General features: G+C 37.6%; 1 long non-coding RNA gene across 1 annotated transcript; it reads left to right on the top strand.

Annotated features, from left to right (window-relative positions):
• Positions 1 to 2,724: 2,724 nt before the first annotated feature.
• Positions 2,725 to 6,285, top strand: LOC110676811. Its single transcript, XR_002500743.1, has 2 exons — positions 2,725 to 2,763; positions 5,691 to 6,285. It is a non-coding gene; the product is annotated as an uncharacterized LOC110676811 (long non-coding RNA).
• The last annotated feature ends 706 nt before the right edge of the window (positions 6,286 to 6,991 follow it).

The raw sequence follows: 6,991 nt of genomic DNA on the forward strand, positions 1-6,991 counted from the left end.
AATACATATGAACTGCGCAGAATATTACGGTTGTTAAGAAAATTTTCCGGTTTGCGGTAGCCGCAGATTTCTACCGCAGCTGTCAAAGTTCTACCGCAGGCTTCGAAATCATTCCATCATTGAAGAAAACAATTCAATCATAGTATGCTTGAAAGAGAGAACGCTATGAAAAATAGCAACAAACAACGATCATCAAGACGGTATCCCCTTGGATACCTTGAATGATACCTTGAAGCCTACTGATGATTTACCAGTGCAAATCAGTGATGTGACAGCTGCGGTAGCTTTTCGTTGAACCGTAAAACGGAAAGTTTTCCCTAAAATTGCAATACATCAGACCGATTTAGCATTGCTGCGCACTTCTAAAAGCATTTTATTTTTATTAAAATGTTTGATAATAGTAGAACAACAATGATCATCAGTTGATTTTCCGCTACTGTTTTTTTTTAAATCACAATTGTTATTTCTTTCCGTGCACGCGCTCGGGAAATGAATCTGGCCATGGTGCAACAACCGCGCTACATTCGATGAATCCTATGCGACAAAAATGGTCGGCGCTATCCGTCAAATTCGCTCACCAAAGCTATTTTGGTGACTTTAACATCACAGCTATTGTGTTACGTATATGCACGAGGCGCAATTTTGGGTTGCAAATCGCCATTGTGTTTGACAGCATCGCCGGCGGCATCACTTGCTTTCTCGCTCAGACGTCAAGACAAAGCGTATTGACAGTGGTATAACAAAAGCTTTTGCAAATTGAATCAAAACAAAACAGAATCTCATTCTATTTAGTTGAAGTAATTGTGCGTTTTTTTTACTAATTAAATCCAAGTAATATAGCAAGAATTTCGCCGAATTTGTTTAATAAGAGTGGTTTTTCTTCCATTTTGTGCAGATTTCAAGGAAGTGCAGTGAAAATTGTGGTTTTGGTCTGACTGGTGACGAATTCGGACGAAGTGTAATCTAGCTGCTGGGAAACAATTTTCTGCTGGACAAGACGAGAGTATCAGTTACTCCGGTGTGTTTGACGCCTACAAGTTGGCTTTTTCTTATCCGGCCAGAGGATAAAACCTAAAAGAATCGGTTTTCGAGACGACCTGGTGAGTTCTTTTGTTGCTTATTATCATATTAACAAAGCCCATTGAGAGTTTTGGTCGCCTTTGTTAACCGCGGTTTTTTTGGTTTTCTTTTTTGGGGTGCGTTTAGTACTTCAAAATGGCAGCAACAAATCTCGATTACTTTTTCAATCCGACGTAAGTAACTTTTGTACGGTTTTGAGAAAATTAATTAGGAAAAATCACAATCTATCTTCTAAAACTGTTTTAAAATGAATCACCTTTTTAACATTTTTTTGCCGTGTACTTCGCTCAAATTTTGCATACACTCAGCTCACGTTCAAAAACTAGGTAGTTTCTATTATTTCCCACAAAAATAATTATAAGAAAATGATAAGCCGTTTCATTCAGTTACTTTCGACGTTTTTCTACCAGTGTAAAATCGGCTCAAGTAGTGTTTTGTTTTGATTCGTGGTTAAGTCATTCTGTCTCTCCATACAGCGGGGTGGCGAAAGTAGTGGTTAGGTTGCGAAACTTGAAAATGTTACTTTCGTCGTTTTGTAAATCCGGAAATTAAACGTTCTAAAAGTGAAAAGTTGAGTTGGTACTAAGCGGTACGTATAGATTTCCGCCTGCTTAACACGTAGGATCGATAAAGTAAGTTTGTATACTTTTTTGACTTGAGTCTGTATGAATAAGTTTTCGAGAAATATAACGACTACAATTGAACCTTTCCGCAAAGGAACCTCGTTTGCGGATTGGTTTGAAAGGATTGAGCTGTTTTTCTCGGTAAATAATGTCCAGCCTGATATGAAGAGGGGATATTTTGTAACTCTTGGAGGACCCGTTATTTTTTCCGAGTTAAAGTTACTTTTCCCTACTACGAGTGTTCAGGAGATTCCGTATGAAGAAATGACTAGTAAACTTAAATCAAGGCTAGATAAAACAGAAAGCGATTTAATTCAACGTCTTAAATTCAACAATAGAGTTCAACAACCAGATGAGACGGTAGAGGATTTTATTCTTTCCGTTAAATTGCAAGCAGAATTCTGCACTTTCGGAACTTTTAAAAACACTGCTGTTCGTGACAGAATTTTGGCCGGGCTAAGAGACAATTCTTTACGTCAGAGGCTATTAACTGAAGAAAATTTAACCCTAGAATCCGCGGAGAAAATCATAGCTACGTGGGAGTTAGCAGGTACAAACAATAGAAATCTTACGGGTACAGCAGTAGGTTTGGAAAGTATTGCTTATCTGAGAAATCGAGGACGAGGACCGATTGGTTCCAGTCTAAATAGGCTCGCGAACACTTTCCAGATGGCGCATAACAGCAATACAATGACGACGCAAAATGGTTCCTATAGAGGGCCAGTGAAAAACAGGCTTGGATTTAGGGCAACTGAACGAGAAAATTCAGGAGAGAGATACAAGGATAGGAGATTTAGTGCTTATAATAACGATCAATATAAATCTAGGGATTGGAGAAAGGAGGATAATAGGCAACGGCAAAATTATGCGGATATTATATGCAGCTTTTGTGGCGTAAAAGGGCATGTTAAGCGGAAATGCTTCAAGCTTAAAAATATGAGGAGAGATACAATAAATTTGGTGGACGATGTTGATACCGGACGTAATGTAGATTGTCAGATGAGTAATCTAATGAATAGGATGCGAACGGACGAGTCTGATGACGAGGAAAATAACTCAGGTGATTTACAATGCATGATGGTGTCCTCAATTAACAAAATTAACGATCCATGCTTGGTTGAAGTAACAATAGAAAATAAAAACTTAGTTATGGAAATTGATTGTGGTTCTTCTGTGACAGTTATGAGTAAGGACAAATATTTTACTCATTTCAAAAATCCTTTATCCAAGTATGATAAACAGTTGATAGTTGTCAATGGTGAAAAGCTGAAAGTTGAAGGGGAAGCAAATGTTTCAGTTGAATTTAAAGGTGTGAAAGCTCAACTACAATTATTAGTACTTAATTGTAGTAATGACTTTTTTCCACTAATGGGACGAACTTGGTTAGATATTTTTTTCAAAGATTGGAGACAATTTTTCTCAAATTCCTTAACTGTAAATAACATGACGACGGAAACTGAAAGGGAAGCGATGGAGATCAAGGAGAAATTTCCTAATGTTTTTTTGAAAGATTTTTCTACTCCTATTAAGGGATTCCAAGCGGATTTAGTGATGAAATCAGATGAACCCATTTTCAAAAAAGCGTATGATGTTCCCTACCGCTTAAAAGATAAAGTTATAAACTATTTGGAACGGTTGGAAAAGGAAAAAGTAATTACTCCTATTGAAACTAGCCTATGGGCATCTCCGGTGATTATTGTCATTAAAAAGAACAACGAAATAAGATTGGTCATTGATTGCAAAGTGTCCATTAATAAGGTTATTATCCCTAATACTTACCCTTTGCCAGTTGCTCAAGACCTTTTCGCTGGTTTAGCGGGATGCAAAGTATTCTGTGCTCTAGATTTGGAGGGCGCTTACACCCAGCTAGAGTTAACAGAAAAGTCAAAGCGTTTCATGGTCATTAATACAATCAAAGGGCTTTATACTTATAATAGACTGCCTCAAGGAGCAACATCGAGTGCATCTATATTCCAACAAATTATGGACAAAGTTTTGGAGGGCATTGAATACGTGTATGTTTATCTCGATGACGTTCTTATAGCTGGTAGAAATTTAAATGAATGCAAAGATCGATTATTGATGGTACTGAATAGATTAACAAATGCAAATATAAAAATTAACTGGGAAAAGTGCAAATTTTTCGTTTCACAATTACCCTATTTGGGGCACATCATAAGCGAAAAAGGTTTGTTACCGTGTGAGGAGAAAATTTCTACCATTCAAAAGGCAAAAGTTCCGAGAAACGTTACGGAATTAAAATCGTTTTTGGGTTTAATAAACTATTACAACAAATTCATTCCGCACTTGTCGTCAAAGCTCTACCTTTTGTATAAACTTCTAAAGAATGATGTGAAATTTATTTGGGATGAAAATTGCGAAAAAGCATTTGAAGAAGCAAAAACTGCATTATTGAATACACAATTTCTAGAGTTTTACGATCCTAAAAAGGCAATAATTGTTGTGGCCGATGCATCAGGATATGGCCTTGGAGGAGTTATTGCACATGTGGTCCAGGGCATAGAAAAGCCCATATGTTTTACATCTTTTACGTTGAATGACGCACAAAAATCGTATCCTATTCTCCATCTTGAAGCTTTAGCTCTTGTTTGCACCATAAAGAAATTTCATAAATATTTATATGGCCAGCACTTTACTGTTTATACGGACCATAAGCCCTTAGTGGGAATTTTCGGTAAATCTGGAAAACACTCAATATTTGTTACTAGGATTCAAAGATACATACTTGAATTGTCAATTTATGATTATGATATTGTATACAGGCCATCGGCTAAAATGGGAAATGCAGATTTTTGCTCCAGATTTCCTTTAGAACAGAGTGTTCCGGCAGTATATGACACCGATGTTGTGAGAAGCATTAATTTTGGTAAGGAACTACCTATGGATCATAAGAAAATAGCAGAGTTGACAAAGGTTGATAAGTATCTGCAAAATATAATTTACTATTTGAAAAATGGCTGGCCAAAGAGATTAGAAAAACAGTTCATAGATGTTCATTCAAATCAACAAGAGCTAGAAATTGTTGATGAGTGTCTATTGTATCAGGATAGGGTAATAGTACCACAACAAATGCACAGTGAAATTTTGAAACTGTTGCATGCAAATCATTCTGGAACTGTCAAGATGAAGCAGCTGGCAAGACGTACAGTATATTGGTATGGAATCAACAAAGACATAGAAAATTTAGTAAGTAAATGTGATGCTTGTAATGGTATGGCAGCAAATATGAAACCTAAAGCTACATTTCAATGGACCCCTACCTTAAGACCGTTCAGTAGAATCCATGTTGATTTTTTTTACTTTCAGCATGAAACGTTCTTGTTGATAGTTGACAGCTTTTCCAAATGGCTAGAAGTGGAAAAGATGAACAAAGGCACGGATGCTGGAAGAGTCTTGAAAGTTTTAGTTGAATTTTTTGCGCGGTACGGTTTGCCAGATGTTTTGGTATCGGACAATGGTCCCCCATTCAATTCTATCAATTTTGTACAATTTCTAGAAAGGCAGGGAATAGTGGTGTTGAAAAGTCCTCCATACAACCCTGCTAGCAACGGGCAAGCTGAAAGACTGGTCAGAACAGTTAAAGACGTTTTAAAAAAATTCCTATTGGATAAGGATTATTTAGATATGGATCTGGGGGATCAGATAAATTTATTTTTGTTAAATTATAGAAACAATTGCTTGACGGAGGATGGACGTTTTCCATCACAAAATATTTTCTCGTTTGTACCTAAACAACTTATTGACCTAATTAATCCTAAGAAACATTACAAGCGACAAATGTCCCAACCACACGCTATAACTAATGATAACTGTCTAATTTCTAATTTTAATGCTGATTTGGCAAACGATCCCATTAACAATCTAATGGAGGGAGAGGAAGTATGGTGCAAGAATCATAACCCCCATGTTCCAGCAAGATGGATCAAAGGACATTTTGTTAAAAGATTCTCTAAAAATACATTCCAGATTATGATTGGAAGCGTGCCAACTACGCTACATCGAAACCAACTTAGATTACCGAAACGTTCGGAATCTCCTATCCGGCCAATGATAACTACGTCGGCCGAAAGGACACGAAGCCCAATGAATCATCGAGATGGCAGTTCGGGGGGTGCCAGGAGAAGTCCTGCAGCCGCTGAGCAGCCGAGAAGAAAACGTAAAAGTGTGTTATCTTCCGAAATAGTATCGACGGAACCTCGGAGATCCAAAAGAGTGCGGAAGGAAAATATTGACAAAGACTATGTTTATAACTGAATTTGTTACATGTATTTTAGAACAAATGTTCTTTCGAAGTTAATTGAATCAAAAATTCAGTCGAATTATATTGAATGGTACACTCAAACATCGAATTCTGAATTGGTGATTATTATATAAGAAGAAGAAGCTAAGATTTCATTTTAAGTGTATTTTAGTTCTTAAGGAGGAAGAGCTGTGGTATCCCTGTCCAATGACAGAGATGGCGAACAAAGGTTCGATCTCACTCAAATCACATGTAATGCGTGTAACGCCATCAAACGATTTAAAACTGAAAATAAACACGTAGATGAGGTCTTTCTACGTTCAGATAGCTAACTATAAACATCTTGAAACACTCAGTATTATTCTCCGAAAGTCTGGTTCCCGATCATTACACTGAGCAGCTGCACCGGTTTCCACTGGTACTTGAACCGCATTCTTCTCCAACAACTTCAGAATTTCTGCCTTGGCGATGAAGTAACGATCTTCAAAGTTGCTCAGCGTCTCCAAATTCTTCGCCTGTTGAGTTTCTTCTGCCTTCACGTCTGGTTCTTCATCCACTGCGAGCTCATCTAGAACCTGCATCCGAACTTGGGCCTGTTTCTCATCTCTCTCAGGATTGTAGTTTGACAAAAAACGCTCTGTGCCATCCAACGTGTTAAACAGCTGCGATGAGGGCAGGATCGAACATGTTGCGCGTCACTCACGTAGGGAAATGAAAAAGCGCCGCGTATCGTTAGTAATGTTCGATCTATTCATGGTAACTGTGGAGATTCAGAGGTGTTATCGGTCTTTAGTAACAACAGTTGTCTAGCTAACATTTCTTCCCTTCCCCGATGACCGTGACCGGCGCCGTTATTGACTTTTAAATTTTGAACTCTCGATTTGTGCATATTGAGAATGGTAAACTAATCCCAAGTCCCATTCATTGAATCTCTGTGCAACTTCGATTGTTCTGGTCAATCACGGAGTTACAACTATAAATTGTACGGTCATCTATGCTTATGTTTATGCTTATAATGATAATACAT

Source organism: Aedes aegypti, chromosome 2 (assembly GCF_002204515.2).
Source record: "Aedes aegypti strain LVP_AGWG chromosome 2, AaegL5.0 Primary Assembly, whole genome shotgun sequence".
Lineage (NCBI taxonomy): Eukaryota > Metazoa > Arthropoda > Insecta > Diptera > Culicidae > Aedes > Aedes aegypti.